Here is an 11256-nt window from a genome sequence, read left to right on the forward strand (position 1 = left end):
AAGCCAATCTATTATCACATAGATGATTGCATTGGTATAGGGTGTTCATTGAGTTGTAAGTGTTGTGTCACTCTAAGCTTTTAAGCGTGAGTGCTGTGTATCTCGATTAAAGCTGTTAAGCACAATCAAGAGTTGTTTGAAGTGTGACTTCAAAATTGTCTTTAATATTGATTAAAGGTAGTAATCACTGAGGTGATTGAGGGGGAGTGAGTAGGAACTCTGATCTTAGTGTAAGATTGAAATTGCATTGGGTAGGGATTAAGTGAAGAGTTGTAAACGGGGGAGTTTAGCTTTGAATTAATACTACTAATAGTGGATTTCCTCCCTGGCTTGGTAGCCCCCAGACGTAGGTCATGTTGGACTGAACTGGGTAAACAATTACTTGTGTTATTTACTGCACTTACTTTTAAGTTCTGCATAATTCTTGTCTGTGCAGAATTGGATGTCATAACAACCCGTGTGACATCGAAAGTCTGATAACTAGAATTTCAATTGGTATCAGAGCAGGCATCCTGCCTGTTAATTTCTGGGTGAGATCTAGGGAAGTTACTTTCTAGTACCATGGACAAGGATATAGGACACTCAAATAGACCACCCATGCTAGATGGCTCTAACTATGATGACTGGAAGCCTCGTATGATAGCCTTCTTAAGGTCTCTAGACAGCAAAGTCTGGAGAGCTGTCAACAAAGGATGGGAACATCCAACGAAGACAGGTGAAGATGGAGTCAGTGTGCAAATTCCTAAAGAAGAGTGGGACAAGGAGCAAGAGGCATTAGCCCTTGGAAATTCTAAGGCCTTGAATGCATTGTTCAATGGAATCAGTAAGAACATCTTCAGGCTGGTGCACCACTGTGAGCTAGCTAAGGCAGTTTGGGATACCCTCAAGATAACTCATGAAGGTACCTCCAAGGTGAAGATGTCCAAACTTCAGATGCTAACCACCAAGTTTGAAAATCTGAGGATGAAAGAGGATGAGACTATTCATGACTTTCACATGAATATTCTTGAAATTGCAAACACCTCTGGTGGACTGGGTGAGAAAATGGCTGAAGAGAAACTTGTAAGAAAGATTCTCAGGTCCTTGTCGAAGATATTTTCTATGAAGGTCACAGCCATAGAGGAGGCTCAAGACATCTGCAATATGAAGGTGGATGAGCTCATTGGTTCTCTCCAAACCTTTGAAATGGGCTTGTGTGAGAATGATGAAAAGAAGAACAAAAGCATAGCATTTGTATCAAATACTGAAGAGAATTCAGAAGAAGGAAACATTGGGGGAAATGAAAGCATTTCAGAAGCCCTAGCCATGCTTGGAAGATAGTTCAACAAGTTCATAAAGAAGGTTGATCAACAAGGTAGACCTAATGTCAAGAACTCTTCATATGACATCAGTAGAAAGTCAAAATATGAAGAAAAGGTCACTCATGGCAAGGGAATCCAGTGCCATGGATGTGAAGGTTATGGTCATATTAGAGCTGAATGCCCTACATTCCTCAAGATGCAACAGAAAGGGCTAGCTGCCACCTGGTCTGAAGAAGACTCTGAGAGTGAATCTGAAGGAGAATCTGCTAAACATGTCACTGCTCTGACCAGTGTCTGTGCCTCAGAGGATAACTCAAGCGGGGATGAGCTTACCTTGGATGAACTTGCTGCTTCATATAAAGAGTTATGTGTTAAAAGTGCAGAAGTATGTATCCAAGGAGAAAAGCAGAAGAAACTCATCAAAGAGCTGGAAGCTGAGAAACAGAATCAGCTGAAAGTCATAGATGGTCTAAATGGTGAGATTGCTTTGCTGACAACTAAGCTAGAACAAATGACAAAATCCATCAGAATGTTGAACAAAGGAACTGACACCTTGGAAGAGATTCTAAAGGTAGGACAGAAGTCAGGAACCATGCCTGGTTTAGGCTTTGCTAAGAAGTCTCCAGCTGAACTCAAAAGATCTAAGGCTGAAGTTCAGAAATTCAAGCAGAAGTCACAACCGATGTCTCAACATCAGAGAACCAGAATGAGTAACCATCAGAAGAATAAATTTCAGAGATGGAGATGTCATTACTGTGGTAGATTTGGTCACATAAAACCCTTCTGCTACAGGCTGCATGGTTATCCCAACCAGAATACTCAAGTCAGACCTAAGCAGAAGGCGTCTAAGCTTAATGCCCCCATTAAGAAACAAAAATGGGCTGATAATCAGACATCTCATGTCAGACCTAAGCAGCAGGCATCTAAGCTTAATCGCCCCCTTGAGAACCAACAATGTGTTGCTAAATTAGCTCACACATCTCCAAGGGCTCCTACCAGACAAGACTGGTACTTTGATAGTGGCTACTCAAGACATATGACTGGAATGAGCAACTTATTGGTGGACCTACAACCCCATGTCACCAAGTATGTGACATTTGGTGATGGAACTAAAGGAGAAGTCAAGGGTGTTGGTAAGCTGGATTGCCCCAGAGTTCCAAAACTGAGTAATGTGCTGTTAGTAAGAGGACTAACTGCTAATCTCATCAGCATAAGCCAGCTATGTGACCAAGGATTCAATGTGAAATGCACTAAGGGAGGTTGTGTAGTGTTGAATGGTTGCAACCAGGAAGTAATGAGAGGAGCCAGATCCAAAGGTAACTGTTATCTATGGATATCCAAAGACTCACTCTTCTCCCCCAAGTGCCCCTTAGCCAAGGGAGAGCTGGGAGTGAAGCTGGAACATGGAAGACTTGGACAAATTCATTTAAAAGGAATGAAGAAGATCATATCCAAGGAAACAATCCCAAATCTGCTTGTGAAAAGAAAGGCAGACGGTGGAAAATGTCTGATTGAAAGCTGTGAGTCATTGTCAAGTATTGGTCATCCTACAAATGGAGCAGTAGTGTCGCATCGCGCGAAAAACCGGCGGGAAAACAAGAACAACAGAGCCGCCACCGTGCGTTATTTATCCCAAAAGAGGGAAAGGAAACGCTCAGATAAACCTAGGAAAGAACATGGTCTTGCGACCAAAGAGAATGGGTTCGGGAGTCGGTTATGCGAAGGGAAGGTATTAGCACCCCTACGCATCCGTAGTACTCTACGGGATCCACGCACAATAGAAAGGAAAATTGGTTGCTAAACACTGCTCAAACACACACACACTGGCTGAAAGAGACAAAAGAGACTGACTGAAACTGACTCGGCAGGATATCGTATCCTGGGCCTACTTAGTCTATCGGGCATAGACATCAGAGTCGAAGTAGTTCGGACTGGGGAAACGACACATGCTCGCTAGGATATCGCATCCTATGCATACGTATCTTCTCGGACGAGAGAAGAATCAGAGCATTCGTAGCTCGGCTGACACGCACACAAACAAACAAGACACAGGCAAACGTGGAGCCCGAATGCCAATCACTGGACTTACATCAGCATCCTGAACCAAACACACGCACACTGGAACCCAAATGCCACTCGATGGACTTACATCAGCTTCCAAGCACACAACAGCACAACAAGTTAATAGGGAGTCGGGGACTCAGCCTATAACTGTCAAACACACACAAAAAAAAGAAAAAAAGGGCGCCCGGAGAGATCAGCTCAATCTCCTGCCTACATACTTCATCTGGTATGAAGATCAGGGCGATGTAGTTCCCCTACGGAGGGATAAGGATCTAGCCTAACCAGATAACAGAGGGAGACACAACACTAGGGAGACTACGACTCGAGCCTAGATGTTATCATGCAAATCATCCCTAAGTTAAGATTTCTAGCTAAATGGCACAAGGGCCAACCTATCCTAAGCATGGCTCACACAGGAAGCAAGCCACACACACTTAACTTGCACAGGAAGCAAGCCAAGTAAAACCTAACTTGCACAGGAAGCAAGTCTAAACTAATCCTAACTTGCACAGGAAGCAAGTCAAACAATCCTATCTTGCACAGGAAGCAAGTCAAACAATCCTACAAGCACAGATAGCACACGCTATACACAAACAAATGGCTCAAACAAGGGTTAGGTTTTAGTCAAGGGGTCATATCAACCTCAACAAACAAACCTCTGGAATGGGGTGAATGTGCTCTTAACCTTGCCATTGAGGGGCTAAGGTGAAGCAGATGAAAGGTGAGTGAAGATAAGAGTTCACAGCTCTTATCCCTGGCCTGGGAGAGCTCAAGACAAGAATGTGTGGGTTCAGAAAGTGGGAACCCTTCTACACATTTAAAACTGACTCAACTGTACAATGGTACAAGATCTTGGGTTTGTATCTGCAATGCATCAACACAGTGGTGTGAGCAAAGCAGATGACACACTGAATAGTGGGGGATAGATTGCATATCCCTACCTTCCACCAATTGCCTCTTCACTCAGGAGGGCTTTGACTCCATGCAAGGACACAAGTAAACATCCACAAACATTGCCTCTTAAGGAGGACTTCAGACAGTTGCCTGGCCAGGTAACAGGCCAGGTCTTCCAGACTACATGAAGTAGAAGAGACATACCTCAATGCAAATTGCTTATACAAGCAAAGCAAAGCAAAAAGTTCACAAGGAACTAAGCAACTAAAGCACCTGTAACAGTCAAACAGATGTCAGTATGCAACTTCAAACAAAGCAAACAGAGACAGACACTAATCAGTCAATTATGGGCACAAGGATGTGCAAGGCACAAGGCTTATGGCATGTGAGCCAAACCTACAAAACAAAGGTTAGCATATGATAAACAATCAAATTCAAACAAGTTTGAATGATCTTTGAGGCATTGGTGCTTAACCTGAAACAAGAACTCAATTATAAGCTCAGAAGACCACTAGGACCAGCCTAGGGTCAAGGATGAAAGAAAAAGTCAAAACAGAAAAGAAAAGTCAACCAAAGTCAAGGTCAAACATTTAAAAAGCTATCACAATTGGGCCCACATTCAAATCATGCATTATTATCATTTCATGAACATTTGAAGTCAAAGTAAGGCAAATGAAAGCTCAAAGAAGTCAACAGAATGACTTGCAGCAAAAGTCACCTCAAACAATTTAAAAAAATCATCAAATAAATCACACTCAAACCTAACATCTAGCATGATAAGCATGCCAAATTTCATGGCATTTGGATGAGAGGAAGGCAGTCAATTAAAATCAAGAGGTCAAACCAAATTCAAGCATGCATAATGAAGGTCGACAAACATGGGTCAACTTCAAAAAATCATATCAAATTGAAAACAGAAGAGAAATGAATGAGATTAACACCAATGCAAAGCTTGAGATATCTAGTTATCACATATGAAATTTCATGATCATAAAATATGGTATGAGGATTTCCCAAATGAAATGGCAATGTGTAGCACAAAAAGTCAACATTTGACTAGGCAGGGAAGAAAATTCACAATCAAATGGAAAACAGCACAATTAATTCCAAGAAAATTCATACACCAACTAGACATATAAAGGAGGGCTCATGCAAAAGATTGGATCATTTGGATGTGAGGAAGCATGTGAACAAAAATTGGGAAAATGCACATCATTCATGTAGCACCAAATGTAACACTTCACTTCAAAAATTCATAACCAGCAAACCACATATGATAAATGTACAAACTTTATATCAAAATGAAGGTGAGTATGTCTAGTTTCTCCACAAAACATTTCAAGATCTAAGGATGCAACATGAGTATTTCACAATTGAAATGGCCAAGGGTGTCAAATGTGCATACATGTCAAGAAATCAATTACCAATTAAAATCCAGCCAGTGAAAAATTAATTAAAAATCATAATCAAATACTAGACACCAATGTGAAGATGATGGAAAAAATCTCATGATTTTTGGATTTAATTTGAGTGAGAAATGGATTTTTTGAAGATGAGTGAATAATTTGGAATGAAAGAACAAAATAACATGAATTAAGTGAGTCAAACATGGTCAGCGTGGCATTTTGGTAAATAAGCTTCTCATTAAACGAAACACTGCGTTTTGGGGAGAGAAACGAAATGTTCTCATTGGCTGTTGCCAATGGAACAGTAACACAGACCAATCCAGCTTCATATTTCTGGGTTTAGAAACCCTTAGGGTTTAGCAGCAGCCATGTTCATCTGCCAACAACATGAGAAAACTAATTCCAACTAGAATGTCCGATCAGCATGGCAACTAAACAATATCATCAAGTAACATCAAACAGAAACAAGCCAAACACGGTTCATGGAAATTTTCTGGGCAGGTTTAAAGGTTTTAAAACAGCAGCAGTGTTCAATCATCATCAAACAATCATCATCAATCAAGATTCGAATAGCATGGCAAACAGCATGGCATTGGTACGAGTACGTTCATGCAATCATAAGCAACAACAACAGCCAACAAGAAAACTGGGAAAGGAGCTAGGGTTTAAGCTACAGGGTGTTCATCATCACATCCAAAAATCGCAACAGAAAAATATTCCCAGAAATTAACAATAAGCATACTAATCGGTTCATCATACTAAGCACAAACATAATATGGCATCCATGATTATTAATTTGAACACACAAAAGAGAAATCAACAAAAACAATTTTGAACATTGAACTTCAAGATCAGATTTCTCTTAATATAGTTGATCATTTGCAATGGTTTAAGGTTTATTGGAATGAGCATACAGAGACCTTCATTAAACATGGCATAGCTTGGCAAAAAGGACAAGTCGAAAAACTAACCAAAATGATGAGCAGTGAAGATTCTGCAGTTGTTTGGTCCTTAATGCCTGCAACAGTTATCCTTTATGCTTTCAAATGAAGAATGAATGAGGAATTTTGGCTTGCAACGCAGCAATTCAGTTCTGAATCCATTATGCCGTGGGAGGTGCCTGAAGATGACAGTTGCAAGAGTGTGTTTACAGCTGAGTTTTGATGCCCCAAATCTCTTCAAAATGATGACCTGGTGATGGTGCAGTGAAGGGAGGCTCGAGTCTTTGCAGGTTTTGAGCAAAAAGAAACTATGTGCAACAATGCAAGAATGAGAGAGTATGAGTTTTCTGCTGTTTTTAGGTTGTGGCTAGTTCATTTTGATGAGTGGATAGTGAAACATCACTGCAAGGCCTAGGTTCTGTGGTGTTTTGGACAGAAAATTGGGACAAGTGCCAAGCAAGGTGTGTTTGTGTGGATGAGTGAAAAAATGTGTTTGTGATCTGGCTGCAAGTAATGACTGCTCATGACAGAAAATGATGCCTTTTCCCTGCTGCTTGTGGTGCTGTTAGTGAGGTTTTGTCATGACAGAAAAAGTGGGGAAAAGGCATGCTGCTTTATGTTGCTTGTGGTTTAGAAATGAATTTGCAATTTTGTCCCAAAATGTCAAATGAGAGAGAGTGAGGATTTTAGCATGAGTCCATTCTGTATTGCCATGTGTTTTTTGATGGCTGCCCCTTTGAACTTCAAAATGATGAATAGGTGTACTATTATGCAGAACCAAACTCAGTTCATCATGAGTTTTTGGCAGACCTTTTAAATGCAATAGCAAGGTGCAATTTTTGAGAGAGTCCTGTGCAATGTGGGCTGCTGCTGCTACCAGTGTCCTTGACAGAAAAAATGGTGGATAAAAGCTCTGCTGGACAGTACTAGGCATGGTACGGTTTTGGTCCTTTTGGAAATTCTTTTTAACAATCTTTGCAAAAAGTGCCAAAGTGAAGCCCTTGGAGCATGAAGTTCTGCGTTAGGACTGCTTCTAGGGTACTCAAAAATGACAGAAAAATGATGAAATAGGCTGCTAGGTTGTGGTACAAGGCATGGTATGGAGTGGTATGATTGCATTTGTACTTTTCTTACAATTCAAGCAACCAAGCAATGGCCTTATGTACTGCATAATATGAGCTTGCAAACACATTCTAAATGATATTTCTGAGCTGTTCCAATTGGCCAAATGTTAAAAAAATGTTTATATCAAAAAGTCAACTCTTGGTCAAACTTGCATTTAAATGAGAAAAGTCAAAATATGCCATTTTGATTGGTGAAGTTTTGGTTCATGAAATTTATATTTTTGGAAAGAGGGGATCAAATGTGACTTGTAGGAAAAAACCCCACCAAAATTGGCCAAACGGTTTGAGAGATATGGCCTTCTGAAGTTCAAGATTTTCTGAAATCGATTCGATCATAACTTGCCAACCACACATGGGAATTGAGAGTTCTTGGACTTTTTGGAAATGGGAGAACAAGATCTTCAACTTTCATGTTGGGAAAAAATTCATTTGAGGCTTGTATCATGATGTAAGTTTGAGGATCAAAACTTTCCATTTATGGCAAGTTTCAGTTACAGGCCCAGTTTCCATTTTGGGAAATTTTTGATCTGGCTTCAAATTCTTCCATGATGGTGCTTGACATGATATGTGATGACTATTTGGACATGAATGAACTCTCACAAACCAATTCCAATCATCCAATCACTGATTAAATGGACAGTTGACCAACAGTTGACTTTTAGGGTTTCTGACTGATTATGCATTGACTGATGACTTCCAAACCCTAATTCCTTGAGGACTTGACTTCAAATGATGTCCCAAGTTGTATGAACCCTTGATTATTGACCAGGGTGCCCAAATTCCACAAGAATGACCACCATCCACTGCTTTGACTGACAGTTGACTTTCTAGGGTTTTTGACTGTCTGTGTATGAACTGATGATCTCCAAGTCTTCAACCCTTGACCAAAATACTTCAAATAGACCTCCAAGCCATGTGAACTTGTTGGGCAAACCCCAAGGCCTTGGTTCAATGAGAAATTCCTTTGCTTGCCTGGTTGACAGATCAGGAGATTAGTTTGACCTAATTCTTGATGGCTTGCTCTTGAGGCAACTGAGGGACAATGCAAATGCTATGCAATGGAGCATGATGTGCTATGACCTAATATGAAATTGTATGTATAATGATAGGTGCAAATTTGAGGTGCTACAGCTGCCCCTATTCAATCAGCTGGGAACCCGAACGGATGATAGCAACGGCTGTCAGACTTTCAGGGTAAACAGGGATTGAATACCAAAGGACCGTAGAATTTGCACAGACTGGATATAATACAAAAGAACCACGTCATTTACCGATGACAAACTGCATGACAGCCTCAGAAAAAGCAAAACCATTTACCGATGGTTGGAGAACTGGAAACTTGATATTTACCGATATCAACTTCAGCACGACCATTTACCGATGGCGGCTGGGGAAAACAAACTTCTGAAAAAGCAAAACCATTTACCGATGGTTAAAACTGGGACCTTGATATTTACCGACATCAACTTCAGCACAACCATTTACCGATGGCTGCTGGGAAAACAGATTTGATGTTGAAAGGAAGCAAGACCATTTACCGATGGCGGCTTCAAAGAAATTTGACATTTACCGATGTCAACTTCAAACTGGCCATTTACCGATGGCTACTGTAACTGGGAATTCGACATTTACCGATATCGGAGAAAAACGGGGCCATTTACCGATGGCATCTCCACTTGGGGAGGAACAGAATCTTTGTGGTGTAACCAGACAAGACGTTTACCGACGACTTCTGGGGATTTTGATTTTGTTGACCAGACATTTACCGATGACTGGGATGAGACTCGATGTTTACCGACGTCGAAAGATGATGTTTACCGACATCAAAAGAATGACCAGACATTTACCGATGACTGGGGTGGGACACGATGTTTACCGACATCGAAAGATGATGTTTACCGACATCCAAAGAAATGACCAGACATTCACCGATGACTGGGAATGAGAAATTTATTGGGGAGATACAAATAAATATTCGCAACTGGAAACCAGATAGGACATTTACAGATGACTCTACTGGGGATTTCTAGCTGGGGATTATCAGACATTTACCGATGACTGAGGAAAAGACTCGATGTTTACAGACACCGAAACAATGGTGTTTACCGACACCAAACAATGATGACCAGACATTTACTGATGACTGGAGAGACTCGATGTTTACAGACATCGAAAGATGATGTTTACTGACATCAAAAATGACCAGACATTTACCGATGACTGGAGTGAGACTCGATGTTTACAGACACCGAAACAATGGTGTTTACCGACACCTAAAATGACGACCAGACATTTACTGATGACTGGAGAGGAATACTCGATGTTTACAGACACCGAAACAATGGTGTTTACCGACACCAAAAATGAGAAGCACGCGCGGGTGCTGACACGACACTTACTGGTATCACAAGAACGACTTCCCAGATATGTCAAGGCAAGGTTGACCACTTGCTAGGGGTCTCACTGAGGAGAAACAAACTTTCCGTCACCATCGGGTGAGGAAATAAACCTCTGTGGGGATAATCAATCTTGAATGCTGTCAAGAGCAACTGTAGCAGTCTTGCGGTGCTGATGTTGAATGAAATGATCCGCCTCTGCCGGGGATACGGTCTGGTGAAGTTAACACATGAATGCATATGTTTGAATTTTTCTATGGCGTAATGCTCCATATTGAATGGGAATGCTACGCAAATTTTTTTTTGAGGATGCAATGATTACTACATGCAAAATGCAAATGAACCCTGACTAGGGAGCCGAAATGATCAGATACTCTGACTCTGTGGGGAGACTCCTCTTGGGGAAATACTCTGCGGGGAACTCTGCTTGAGGAATGGTAAAGCGACTTCGCACTCATGTTTGAAGAATAGCACTGCTGCTGGGAGAGGTAAACTCCGCTGGGGATATCCTTCAGTCCACAGGTAGGATAAATGTTGGAGATAAATTTCAATGAACCTGCCTCACTCGGGGAGGAAATCGACAAATACAGGCCTGCTGGGGATAGACAATCCTTAGATCTGTTGGGGAATAGAAGGCACTATCCATAGACATCTCCGCGGGGGAACATAGCTCTGGTAGCTTCCAAACTTGCTTGGGGAGGATATCTGTTGAGGAAACGTCCTCACAGATGCCAACCTGAAAAACAGCACAACAAAATGCCCCAGGGGATACATGGACAAGATACGCTCAAGTGTCCTCAACATTTCAAAATGATTTTCAAATGTTTCGTCATCCTGCGAGCTATTGTTAAGCCTTCATGTTTTATATATGCAATGCTTATCAAAAATTCGGTCATTTTTGCAAACAAAACAGTAAAAGTAGAAACAAAAGAGCTATTTATCTGAATAACGACTTTTATTGATTGAAAATGCGCCTGAAGAGGCAAATACATTGGGAAGCAATTCCTAGAAAGAGGTAATTGCGCACAAAAGGAAAAATCTATCCTAATGGCAGTGTGAACACAGCATCCACTATTTCCCAATTCTGTTATAATTCACAGATCATCAGTTTTCCTTCCAACTCCCTGCTT

This window comes from Lathyrus oleraceus, chromosome 7, assembly GCF_024323335.1.
Source record: "Lathyrus oleraceus cultivar Zhongwan6 chromosome 7, CAAS_Psat_ZW6_1.0, whole genome shotgun sequence".
Lineage (NCBI taxonomy): Eukaryota > Viridiplantae > Streptophyta > Magnoliopsida > Fabales > Fabaceae > Lathyrus > Lathyrus oleraceus.